We start from the raw sequence: 13507 nt of genomic DNA, 5'->3' as shown, positions 1-13507 counted from the left end.
ATGTCACATCACAGCCCAAACCTGGCCCAGGCTGGTCTCTTCCCTCCTGAAAGGTGATCCTGTTCAGATCACCAACACCTCTGCAAAAGGGATGAGGTGGCCCAGCAGTGACAGGACTCGGGTTGAGGCTCACTGAAAATCAGTCCTGATTCTGCAGAGCAAAGTGAAGGCACTTCTACTTAGTATGAAATGTTGGATTTTGAGGAAGTGGATCAAGATGCAGTAGCACATTAAAGCAACTTTGCAGATGGTGAGTAGGCTGCAAAGGAAAACCCAAGACACACAATATTATAGACAAAACGAAAGCTTGAAAAAGCAATAAATTTAAGGAAATGATTTCTGAAATCCCTAGACTGTCTGCGTACAGTCTGACCATATTAAAATGACTGTGCTCTTTCCACAACTAAAATACTTGACGTGCCTGAAGAAACCTTATGTAAACAGGCAAATAAACTTGCTTACATTTTATTTAGCAAAACTATCATTTGTTGTGGCACTGTGCTGTGAACATTGGCACAGAAAGCTGTTTTCATTTTCAAAATGGAACAGAAAGGAGGAACAGGTAGTGAGAGAGACCATCCTAGGAAAACCACACAAAACCATACAAAATACCCTGACAAGCAACACTCTGCAACACCTGCTTTCTCTGTTCTGCTTCTATAGGAGAAACTTTGATGCCTGGAAGGAACAGCTAGTGCAAAGCAATAGACATTTCCAAAAGAGAATGCTAGTTTCTTTATCTGGGGTTAAAATTTGCAGTTTTGTATGAAGCACCTTCATGATCTCTCTTTCCAAGTGCTTCAAATGGATATTCTTTTTTCCTTAGCTGCTTACCATTTGCAGGAGATAGTTGCTTTGGAGAAACCAGCAGCATGCCAGAACCTTATCCAAAAGGCTAACGTTTGGACATGAATGCAAGAAGGGAATAGCTTTCAGTATTAAAAAGACATTTTTCCATTATTATTTGGATGTCAAGTGACTAATTTCAGCATGTGGAAGCTACTACTGGGAAGGGATGTTCATGTGTTAGTGAGCAGAGGTTGTCTAGCCCATGCAACCTCTCTGGAACAGACTGGCTGCTGGAGACAGGACAAGGGGAGCTTGACTAAAAATAATATGGCCTCAGCCCAGCCTCTGCTAATGAGTCATTTTGATCTGGGAATATTTGTTCAGTACAGCTGCCTTCGGATTTGATCATTGACATGCACGGTTGAAGTCTTCAGAGATGTAGGAGACACTCTTTCCAACACCCCCTTTCAAGATCAGGGAGTTCAAGTGCTCCAAGCATCAGGCTCTACATAGGCAGTTGTCTTAAGTGGCATGAATGCTGGAAATGGCCAAATCTTCTCTACAAGATTTTTCTCCTCAAAAATACTTGCATCCACAGATGTTTCCCACACAGAAGTTGGAAGAAAAAAATATTCAGCGTGCCAGATGCTTACCTCTGTGAAGCTCAGGATTTACCCATCTATCTTCAGTCAGAAGAGAGATGTTCAAACAGTGGTAGCTCCAAACTCTTCCCTGACAGCACCTGGCTGTGTTGGACAAGTGATATTCAGAGAGCTGACCATGTTGGAGCTGCACCTCAACTGGAGATGGTCAACACCATCCTCTGAGGAAGGTGACCTCCTACAAACTGGGAAGCCACCTCCAGTGTGAAATCTCTGCTTGCTGGGTCTGCTCATAATCCGAATGACTGAACAGTTCTGGATGTCTCCAGAGACCTTCAGGGTTTCTGCTGGTACCAAGCTGCTCTCTGGAGAAGGAGTTCTACTCAGAGAGACCAATGGAAGAGCACAGAGGTGGTACGCTGCATGTTTGCCAGAACTGATATGCAACAAGAAGAATATTGTTATGATCACAAGTGAACCAGGGAAGCATTGAAACAGAGAAGGGAAAATATGAAAAAATATGAAAGGAGGGACAACAAGGTGTGCCAAGAGGAAAAAAAAATTAAAAGTAGGCATTTCTGTAGTGAACACAAGAGGAAAGGAAGGGATCTTCTAAAATGTGGAATGAGGGAAGAGATGCGTTGGTGAATGTTTCTCTGAAGGCAAAACTACTCTGACAAACCAGCAGGGAGGATGCTCTTCTGAAGATTGTTTGCCAAGTTAGCTCAATGCGATGTTTTACACTCTTATAGCCTAGTCAGGCAAGACCAAGGATGAGGAAACAGGACAGATGGAGGGAACACAAAAGGGATGACAATTGTAAGTCACAGGTGAGGAAACCAAAGCTGAACAACACAGACTCAGCAGCTACAGGAAAAAGAAAGCTGTAAAGATGCTCCATGGGCTCCCAAGGTTTGAATATTTGGGCTGAAAGCTACTGGTGCCTATATTGTGTGTATGGGGAGTGGCAGAATGACTTGAGGCAAGCCACAGGATCCCAGAGTAACCACCTGGGGACAGCAAGTCTGTCTGTAGGATCTCTGGGAAGAGAGGAATCCTACAGGCACCTTTACTAGAGCCAGTTCTTTGCACCAGCAACAGAAGGGAGGCTGAGGACCTGCTTCCAAGCAGCAAGAGACACCTGGAGACCAGGATGACCAATTTTAAGAAAGTTTTATGGCTATAGAATAGTTCACAGCTGCCCTGTGGCAGACCAAGCACTGCTCTACCAAGTGTGACTTAATCAAATAGTTTTACTTTTGTTCCCATGATTTAATGAATGGAGGAGAAAAAACCCTACATACCTCCTGCATTCATCCAAACCTTCCATTTGATTCTGACATTCCTTCTTTCCCTTCTCCCCTTGGCCTCCCAGGACCAATAACATTTCCATGCCACAAGCTGGAAACAATTAATGCAGAGACAACAGAAAAACATCCTTTACAGGTTAGTTCACATAAGTAATTGCATTAGCATTCTCAGCAAAAATGTGTTGAAGCCAAAAGGCTCCTGGCTTCAGCGACCGCAGGTGGTTCCAATTACAGTCACCCTCTTACAAGTAGAAACACAGGCTTGCTGCAAGTGAGAGCAATTCTGCCTCTACAGTAATTGTGTGACACAGTTGTGACATATTTGACTGCCAGACGTGGCTATCTATTGTCCAGAAACAGATTACTAGAACCAGAAGAATGTGGATGGAGTTTATAATACACATAATTCTACTATTACCTTACAGTGGTGGTACGTTTTCTACATAAGGCTCATAAAATGCAAGGCATCTGTATGTGCAAAATGTAGAGTGATGGAGAAAAAATTCTCATTAAAATCCAGCAGATGAAGCACAGAACAAATTCCAGAGTCTTGCCAGTATTAAGCTAGCAGCAATTACAGCCACTGGAGACCAATCTTTACAGACGTCTGCATCCCGTCAGCACAGAGCTGCGAAAGGACAGGTAATCGTTCACAAATAGACCTCGTGCCGTGGTTTGAAAGGCCACACTAGTGTGAACATGCACTTACTACCTGGATGGAGCTGCTGCTAGAGGTGTAACAGTGGTATTACAGTACTGTATTATATATTTAAGTATGTATATTAGGTACCTTAAAAATGTGTATCTATCTATTCAAACAGTTTAATTAAATGGAGAAGCAGATTTGCATGGCTGGCAGCACTAGCCAGAGCACTTGCAGCTGAACTTCAGCATCATCCCAAGCATGACATTGAGGTCTTCAAAGTCAAGACGGAGTAGGGAGGGACCAAACCAGCAGCTGTCTCACACCCACTCTAGGCAGCCAGGGCCAGGGCCATCGCTGTGAGCAGGTGCTGTTCACCATCTCACATTTGCATATCCATGCTTGAATTCTGGCCCTGGTTAAAATTAACGAGAGGAACAGAAGGTAAAGACATCTTTCCACAAAGGAGTGGGCTGGAAGTTGTAACTCAAGGGTACATCTATGAATAGATCCCTGGTGGGTGGAGCCCTGTTGGAACAGCAGCACTAATACATGTCTTTGCTTTTGGACCAACGTGTGGCACAAACAAGTCACCAAAGGCATTACTGTCAGGGCTAAGTCAGCCCAGCAATGTATATATGCCACAATCCATACAATTAACAAGCCCAGAACTTGTTAACTTACAAGAAAATGAGCTGATGGCCACTATACTCTTGTCTCTGCAAGCCTGCCGTCCTGTGCCACAGCCTGAGCTGCACATTGTCACATGGATATGAGTAGGTTCAACCACATCCAGCTGCAGCAGAGCCTCACTCCTTCTGACAGGTCCTGTTTTAAGAGTCTAGTGGGAACTTTGATTAATCAACAGGGTAAAGTCTTTCTAGGGTCTGTCCCACTCTCAGCAGGACAGCCCCACTCAGCTAAGCCCTCAGCATAAAGCAGAAAAGCCACCCTTTGCAGAGCAGCCAAAAAACAGGAGTTAGTGTTTCTTCCTCCTTTCCATCCCTCTCTAATCAGCTGCCATCCCTGGTGAGCATCTGGTACAGTTCCAGAAATCAGGGAAGAAAATAATTTTGAGGTAATAATCATTGCTTTGGGGATAAAGTATGAGAAGCAGGGTGTAAACAGGCATGGTACGTTGTAATGCATGGGGGGATTTAATCAAGCTTAATTTCCTTGTCCACTGTTGCAGCTAGGAAGACTCTGTGGAATTGTAAGAGATGTCAAATGCTTAAACCTGAACAGTTAATTCCCTGCATTGTGGAGCCAAGAACAGATGTGATCCCATTAACCTCCAGCTGTTGTAAATCTCCAGCAAGTTCTGTGTGCTCAAGGGATGCCCCATGACCAGCCCATCGAGCATTGCATGGCTGGTCAGGGGAGATCCTCTCCTCCAGTCTTCAGAAACCAGCCTGGGCTTTGTAAGGAGCCAGCCAGCTCAGATACTTCCCAACATTTATCTCACAGCACTGCCCAAGTCCTTACAAGGAGCTGAGAGACTTCCTGAACCTCTCGGGGTTGGGGGGAAAGCACCAAGCTGCACCCAAGGTATGGGTGAACTCCTCTCTAGCCTAAATCCAGCCTGAAATAACAACCTCAGTTTCTTAAGCCCAGGTGTGAGCTATGCTGCGATGGTCTCCATCTCTCTTATCAAAAATCCCACCCAGGATATAAGAAAGCTTTCTGATCATCATTATACTGGCAAAGTTTTTGGTTCAGTGAATCAATATTTCCCAGCCAAGAAGGGTTTCACTGGAAAATTCCTAAACCAGATCTAATTTACTCCTAAATGTAATAAAAATTCCAGGCCACATCCTCAAGTGCTGCAGCTCCAGCGCCTGAGGCAAGGTGGAGTGATGCCACCTCAGTGGGGACCTGGCACACAGCACTTTGGCCAACTACTTTCCTCTTGCTCTTTATGGACATTCCAGTTTGCCTTTACCTTAAACAACCTAATCTGCAGTGGGCAGCTGTAATTAGATCTGTAGCCTGCTCTTTTTTTCATGTCTTGCTGTTCAAGCTGTTGAGGTGATCTCTCGCTCTGAACTGTCTTGTGTTTGGCAGTGGATGGTACAGGCCAACACATTCATGATTCAGTGTTTGTCTTGGTCTGGAGTGACTCAACTTCGACTTTCAGGACGTGGTTATCTACTCCCATGTGGGTTCTCCCCTAAACCTTGCAAAGGAGGCTCTCAGCATCGCTGTCCTCCTGTCATTCCCTATGAATCATGTGGGAGTTGGGAGAAAAACATCAGAATAGCACCTTAGTACTTATTTATGTTAAGATAAGATTAAAAAAAATTGTGTACAAGTCAGGCAATGCCCATCCAAGTTGATGGACAGAGACTTAAAAGTAATCTGCAGCCTACAGCACCACATTCTGGGAAGAGTAAAGTTCCTTCTAAACCATTTTCTTATTTGGAACTTAGTGGTAGGGAGCCAGAATTTTCTCATCAATTATGCAGAAAATGGATTTAGTTGCTGGCCTTTCAAAACTAGACCTCCTTGTCACAGCAGCGGTGTCTGACCGCAGCTCAACTGCTGTGTCCTGCAACTGCGTGTTTAAGATGTTGCTGAATCCCTGTGGTCAGAAGATGACATTCACCGTGAAGACATCTGAATCTAAACAAGAGTCACAGGACAGCAGACAGCGCAGAGCTGAGGCCGTTCCAACGGTGCTGATGCACAAAGGTGGGGAAACACAGACCTTGGGTTGTTTCCTTGTCTACGCATGCAAGATCCACATCAAGGCTTTGACCAACCATTGGGCAAAGCCTTCACTAAGGATTTTGAAGAGCCATACCTCTGGAGGGAAGGTATGTGTGAAAGAGCAACCAGTTGATACCCCAGCCTCACACCATTAGATCTGTATCTAAGAGTGCATCAAAGAGCTCAGAGGCTTACCCAGTGGCAGTGAAATGCTTTAACTGCTTTTTCAAGCCTCACTTGGTAATACTTGGGGCCCTTAAGCATTAACTAGGAGTGAGAAAGAACATTTCTCTCTGCTAAGATGTGCCCCTCCTGACTGCCTACACATCTGCAGAGGCTCAGAGGCACATTTCTTTCCCACTAAGTGTCTGGTTTAAATCAGACTCAGAAACTTGTTCCAGATACCAGAACATGGAGAACCTGTGACTCATGCTCCGTCATGCCTATTCTGGCCCAGGGGAGCCTGGTGCCTCCTATCAAGCAAGGAAAGGAAAACCCAGGGATGTTTTAAAGGGTACGGCTGGAGGGTGCTGCAGCAACAGGGAGCTGCCAAGGAGTCTCTATATCATGCATATACCCAGCTGGGACTTGCAAGCAGAAGTCAAGCCTCTGATGCAGGTCATTTAATGTCTAAGACGGATATTCACTTTTTGCAACAGGACGAACACACACATTTGAGCAATTCCCAAGGGAAAAGTCGCTCAAGCATGGCAGGCTGTACCTTGGCAAACCTGTGCACTGAGGGAGATTCAGCTTTAAAGAGAGCCGGAGGATTGATTACATGGTGACAAACAACCAGCAAGATACCCTGTTTAAAACCTTGTGATCGAGAACATTTGTGTGGGTACTATCCAAAGGTCCCCACCTTTCTTTTCAGCTGCTACGGTGTCTTTCCGTCTGCTGAAAAATTCAACTTGGTTTTCAATATAATAGCTGCGGTGACAGCATGAAAGGAGAAAAAGTAATTGCAAAGGGATGTTTTTTTCTTATGCCCGGGGAGAGCACAGGCAGGATTACTGCCGACAGCACCTGCCTGTGAAGGAAGGAGACTGAACCCTTTCTTTTGCCCCACGTGCATCTTTCCAGGGTGCCTGGGTAACAAGTGAGAAAGACCAAACCTAAAAGCAGAGAGTTTAGCAGCAACACACCGAGGTGATCAGCAGAGTGGAAAGTGGGATTTTTAGAGATGAAGTTCTGCAGTTTTCTCATCTAATGAATTTCCAGATATGGCAAGGTAGCACAGCACACTCCCAATGAAGCTGGCAGGGACTTCTGAGCACCATGGGTGTCACTGAACATCCAACCAGCAACGCTTCCCTCCATCCCACACCAGGCTGAGACCTTCTTTCATCACAGTCTCTTAATAAAATCCAGTGCTCACACAGGGCTGCCCACCTGGGTGCTTTACTTCCCACGCAGAATTAAAACAGATAGAATCCATTCAAGTAGAAAAGCTATGAATAAATTTGCTGCTGAACTCCATATTTTCTACTGTAATAAAGCCTTCCCGAGATCCTACTACTATTAGTCCCTAAAATTTACAGGAATCCTTAAAACTTTATTTCCTTGTACAATCTTTTTGCCTCTTAAAATGCGTGCTGCTCACCAAAAACCACCCAGACAGTGAAGTGCAGTTCAGTCTATGCACTCTATAGCCAAGCTCACTGCACACCATTGACTCATTTCAAAGCAAATTAACTCACATAAAAGAAGAGGATAAGGATTTGCTACCAACAGCCAGAAGTTAAAAACAAACAGCATCAGAAAGCTCTTCTCTTTCCATTATGGTATGATAGCAAACAGAGTTTAACTGAAAAAGGAGTGCATAATAATATCTGTATATGAAGATAATAGTGGGGATGGTAGAAACTGAGTTATTTCAGTAATTAATTCTTAAAAAAACTCAAGGTTTTAGATCTGTACTTATCCAGTTTGAAGATGCTTGAACTGAAGAATACAATTTCAGAATTAATGTGCACACTGAGGGCATTTGCTTTATTTCATCTCTATTTCAACATCATTGACTATGAAATGACGTGAATCGGTTTTTAAAAGCCTCATAATGCCTTTTGCCTGCAGATGAATTCGGTGAATTCATAAATGCAAGAAGTTGTTTAAAACAGATAATTCCAAAGATTTAGTGTTACATTTTTTCCACGTTTTAGTGCTTCAAAATATTGTCTTAATACCAAGTAATGAATGAGCAGAAATAAGAAAATCCTAGAAGAGAGCTTAAGAGGGGGGGAAAAAAAGCCCGAAACATGAAGTGCAAGCCAAAACAGGGCTCCTTTCCCATGGGTGGCCACTGCTTCCACCTGCCCCATCGCTTTTCATTCAAGTTCTGTTGTTTTGAGTTTTTTTTTCCTTGAAATTACATTAACCAACAGCTTAAAATACCAGTCCCTTGAGACTGATAGCTACCCCAAAAGCAGGTACAACATATGTACCATTACTGAAGGCTTCCCAATGGCTCTTTCCTGCTGTGGGACAGCTGGAATCTAAAGCCATTTATCATTACGCAGGGCAGTCATGTCCCACAGCACAACTGCCCGAGTTGAGGTACAGCCCAATTTTCCTTTTTAAAGCTCCCTTCTATATCACTGTGCAGACATACTGCTTATAGAAAATGGCCTAGCTGGAAGGGACCAAGACTTCAAGAAATCATGAACTTCTCTCAGGATATGGAACAGTGGAAGCCTGTTGCTATTTATACTTTAAAAAAAAAAATACTGGTCTTAGCTACAGTTTACTTTTCCCACTTAGAAACGTGGAAAAGTTTGTTCAGCTTAAAATTTCCTGTTTGGCATCAGCAGCTGCTGGCTATGATATTTATAAATATTTCAGCAGACATTTCTAGGGCAATCTGGTTACAATTAAACGGTGAGCAATGCGGCTCTGCAGTCCCTCACTCCCAGGCAGAGCTCGTGCCGCCCGAGATGACCCGCGGGAGGAGAGGGGTTGCTGCTCGGCGAGCTGTGTGTGCTGCAAGGCGAGCGTTAGCAGCCAGCAACATATCTTTAGGGGGCCTGTTTTTAAAGAGAAAAGTGAAATCACTAGCTTGTGCTATCCAAATAGTAGCTCAGGAGGAACATTTGGTCAGCAGGCCTGGGACCACCTACTCTGAGCATTACTCATTGCGCGTCCCTCGCTCCCCAATGCCCTCGAGCATCCCCAGGTTGTGTGGTGCAGAAACACACTTCTCCACGCTGAGCATCCCTCCTGCCCATCAGCCCCATCCACCCGAGTGTTTTGTGCTCTCCCTGGTACGCCCAGCCTCAATTCCCCCCAATTCTTGTTAATCTGACCTAAAGCTAAGCAAGTCAGAGGGAAAGGCCCAGGTGAAGACAACCCTTTGATTTCCCAGTCACATCTGCCCACAGCTTTCTGAAGCATTCACCTCTGCTGAACCAAAGGCAGATTATTTCTCCCCAGACAGCCACCACCTTGCTTCAGGGCTTCCTGGGGCCAATTTCTGCCCATAATTTTATAAATAAATTTATAATCTGGACTGCTCTAGTCCTTAAATGCCTTCAAACAGCTCAGCACCTCCTTGGACTCAGCCAGACTTTTGGGCAGCTGGCACACAGCATCCTGCGTGGACATGTTTTCGACCTTCAGTGAAATCACCCAGTGACAGGCAGAGGAAGAACAGGAGAACGTGGCTTCCCAGCGAGCCAGCTCACTCCTCAGAGTCAGGAAACCTGATAAACAATGAGGCAATGGTATTGCCTCAGAAACACTAACCTGAAACAGCAGCTGCCCTTTTTACTGTAAAGGTACTTAGCAGGGGAGAGATTACTCAGAGGAATGGCAGGTAGAGAGGACACATGTGCCAGTGAGTTGCTTTCCCCCAGACTGTCTGGTTTTTACCTCCTTAACACTACATCTTGCCTTCTCACTGTGTGAAGCCAGGGCAGCCCCAGAGGCTCTCCACTGTGCCCCAGTGACACCAGCCACACAGCTGGGGGACAGCTGGCACCTCTTGGCAAGCACAGTTCCCATGCTGAAGCCTGGGCAGTCAGGAATGGATGAGCATCTTCCCTGCCCTGTCTGCACACCCGATGGAAAACATCTCCCAGATCTCCACCACAAGCTCTTTGGGCACAACTGAACCACTGCTACTGTGGCTTGTGGTTCAGCACTGATCCAGCTCAGTGTCCCATCTTTTAGGGCTCAGAGGCCTCTGTAGCTTCACAGGCATTTCAGAAAAAGCCCAGAGCACAGGCCATTTTATTACTGTTTCTCTAGATTTCAGGGTAACAGCAGCAAGAACGTAAGGTAGAAGCAGTCCAAAAAAAGGAAGCCCATAAACAATTCTGCAGTCAAAAGCTTTTATGGGAGAAGTGACTTTAAGTTCCTCATTTGCTGGTTTTACATAAAAAGAGGCAAAATATGCTGAGCAAATAAAAGGTATAATTGCACAGCCTCACCCCCAGTCTGTTTCCGGCCGTACGCAATAGCACCATGAACTTCTTAAAGAGCAGCATTTCCTGAACCTCAAGTGCTCGCAGATGGTGTTGTCCTGGAGCACTTTCTGCTGATGCTCCTCGGTTCGCTTTGCCTTGCGTGACTACTCTGCAGCTTTGGTTTGTTTATTCCACTTTTTCCTGCTCTCTAGTTACGAGCTAAGGAAGGGAACCAGCCACTTTTGCTAGTTTAATCACTTGCTGGTGCCAGTGCACGTCCGCAGGGGTGATTAACGGGGTGTGTCACTACCATTCATGTGAGCGAAGATTGCAAAATCTGGTCCCTTTAGCTTGAGTGCTGGGTTGGAGGTACCGTTGTCAGGGACGAGTCTGTAAATATTTCTGTCTGAGCACTTTGGGTTCTGCATGATAAGAAGGGTGAGGATCCGTTATCTGTCTAGGAGTAGGACCAGACATAGCCAGACGTGGTAGGGTACCCTATCCAGCCAGGCCCAGATGCCAGCTCCAAGCTGGAAGCCACATCACCAAAGCCATGAACACCACTGACAGCATTGCTAGAACACACACCATGCTGGGTACAGGGATTAGGATGCCTACAGCTTACAGCAAATGGATGTGTCTGCAGACTAGTGTTAGAAAATAAGCCTTAATTATAAAGTCACAACTGCTGTCATGGTTATCATGATACTTCACCTTTCGACAGAGCCATCCTCTGGCTCTTCATGGAGGTTGGTAACTCCACAAATGCTGCATGTACAAAGAAGGTGTTGTAATATTTGGGGGTTATGTGGGATTTCCACCTAACGGTTGCTGAAAAAGGTCACTTATCCCAATTGTAAACTTTGAAACAAAGGCAGAGAGCTAGAATGGCTACGCAGAAGCACTGATGGAAATCCTGAAATCTATGAAGTCTTCCTCCTGCCTCCACAAAACCAGAAATTCAACAAATGCCCTCAGAAGGCCTCTAGCTTCTGCACAATTTTTCAAACAGAAGATCTTGATTCCTGTCCCAGAAGTTACAGTTAAAATATAACCAGTTTTGCATTTGTCAGATAATAGGGCTTGATGCACAAGCTGCACATGAAAAAAAATGAAGCTGTGGCATCAGAAGTCAGATGAAGTCCCATTGGAAAGATAGACTGAACAGAGAAAGAAGAAACAGGTGGCAAGTCAAGAGCCTAAGAGGCAGCTGAGCTCTCTGCAAAGCTGCAGGAAAGTCAAAGGTAAGTGTACCAGGAAAGAGACCTGCCCAGGCCAACTCATGACAATTCTGTAACGAATTTTTTAGTGTATCATGAATGGCAGCATCCAACAAACAAACCTTTCCTGTCACCTTGCTTTCCAGGAGGTGACAACTGATCTTTGTGAATGTAATTCTACCTCTAGAAGGATGCCTTCATGTGGCACTGTGGGCTGCATGACTCACTGGACACTTGATACAAATGCACTTGATACTCTTGCACCAAATGGCTTTTGCTAGGAAAAGTGCTGAGCTTTTGTGAATTATTTAATCATAAAAACATTACAAAACAGTAAGGCATCATTCAACGTTGGAAAGGAAGTCCCCCTAAATATTTTTCTTTGGGGAATTTACAGATTTCTGTGAAATCTCTCAAATGTGTCACCAAAAGGGACTTTGAAGAAAAAAAATGCAAGAGTTGCCTGAGCCACAGCTGGATGCCTGCAATGCCGATTGCTCCTTCAAGCCTATCTTTCACCAGCACTAATATTACCCTTAGTTTTTCTTTTTGCTCCTCCTGAGACAACAGCTAACAGGTGCAATGACTTTCCCATAAACCACGTGTAGAAACAAGAATTTGTGTACCGCAGAAAAGAGGGGAGTACAATTTCTTCCAGCAATGGCATGTGGGTGGCTTCACCCCTGCCTTCAGGTTTGACTTCCAGGGGTCATCCTTCTGCAGCACAGCTGGCTGCAATGCCTTGGCTTCATTCAAGCCTTTGACACATGTGAAGACTTTTGCCTTCCCACCTTGCATGTAACGAGGCGCAGGGAGCGGCCATCGCCCACCTCAGCACCCTCCCAGCCTGATCCCCCCCAGGCCCCAGCACTTGGGGCAGGTCAACTCCAAACCTCTTCCGTAAGCCAAGCAAACGGTGCTCCGAGACTTCCGTGATGCTGGAAGAGACTTGTTTTCCACTACAGCGCTGCATGTGAGACGTCTCCCGGGACAAAGCACAGCACTGCTTTTTCTCTTGCTTTAAATAACTTTCTAGTGGCCATCTGCAGATATAAAGAATTTTCTAGAAGAAAAACATCTCTGGCTCTTGTCTAAAGATGTAAATGAGCAAACCCACCACATGAAGCTTCCTGAAACACAGCATTTCACTTTCAGCCTTTGCTTTTCCAGCCCTTCACTGCTTTCTTTTCACTGCTTCCACCCAGGAGAGCATTGGTGCTCAGCCGGCACAGGAGCTACCACCAGCATCAGCCCAGCCATGATCACTAGGCATCAGCAGGATTTCAGGACTCAGCAGAGCACACACTTAAAAGCTGTATTTTTCCTAAATGGATTTCTGCATACATTTAATTATTTTGTTGAACTGGAGCCACTGCAAGTGAAGGAATCCTTATTCTAAAAAAGTAAACAAGGGCAGCTGCACATTCCTGGAAATATTCAATAGAAAAACACTCTTGACTCCAAAGGAGGAAAAAAGTAAGATTCTTCTCCGAAAGGCTCTTATTTGCTCTCAGGTTGGCTCTTTCTGCCCAGCTCTGAAGGGAGCTCTTGCAGAGGACAGCCCCAGTTTGAGCTCATGGTGGCATGCACCCATGCACTCTGGGTTTCAGGTGGAATTACTCTGACAGCACAAGAAACCAAAACCCACTGGTGCAATATGATTATGTGCTGAACACCCCAGTGGCATTTGCCACAAGAAGGTTAATCCTAAACACTGCTTGTCCCAAGGCTGCCTCAGGGACTCTGCAGCTGCAGCAGCCTGAACCCTCACCCATCAGTGCCTTAATCAGGCTTTGCTTCTTCTCCCCCACAGAGTGTTGCTGTCTGG

The sequence above is a fragment of the Strix aluco genome, chromosome 13 (genome assembly GCF_031877795.1).
Source record: "Strix aluco isolate bStrAlu1 chromosome 13, bStrAlu1.hap1, whole genome shotgun sequence".
NCBI classification, from domain to species: Eukaryota; Metazoa; Chordata; class Aves; order Strigiformes; family Strigidae; genus Strix; species Strix aluco.
The sequence above is the reverse complement of the archived record's forward strand: the minus strand, read 5'-3'. Positions refer to the sequence as shown.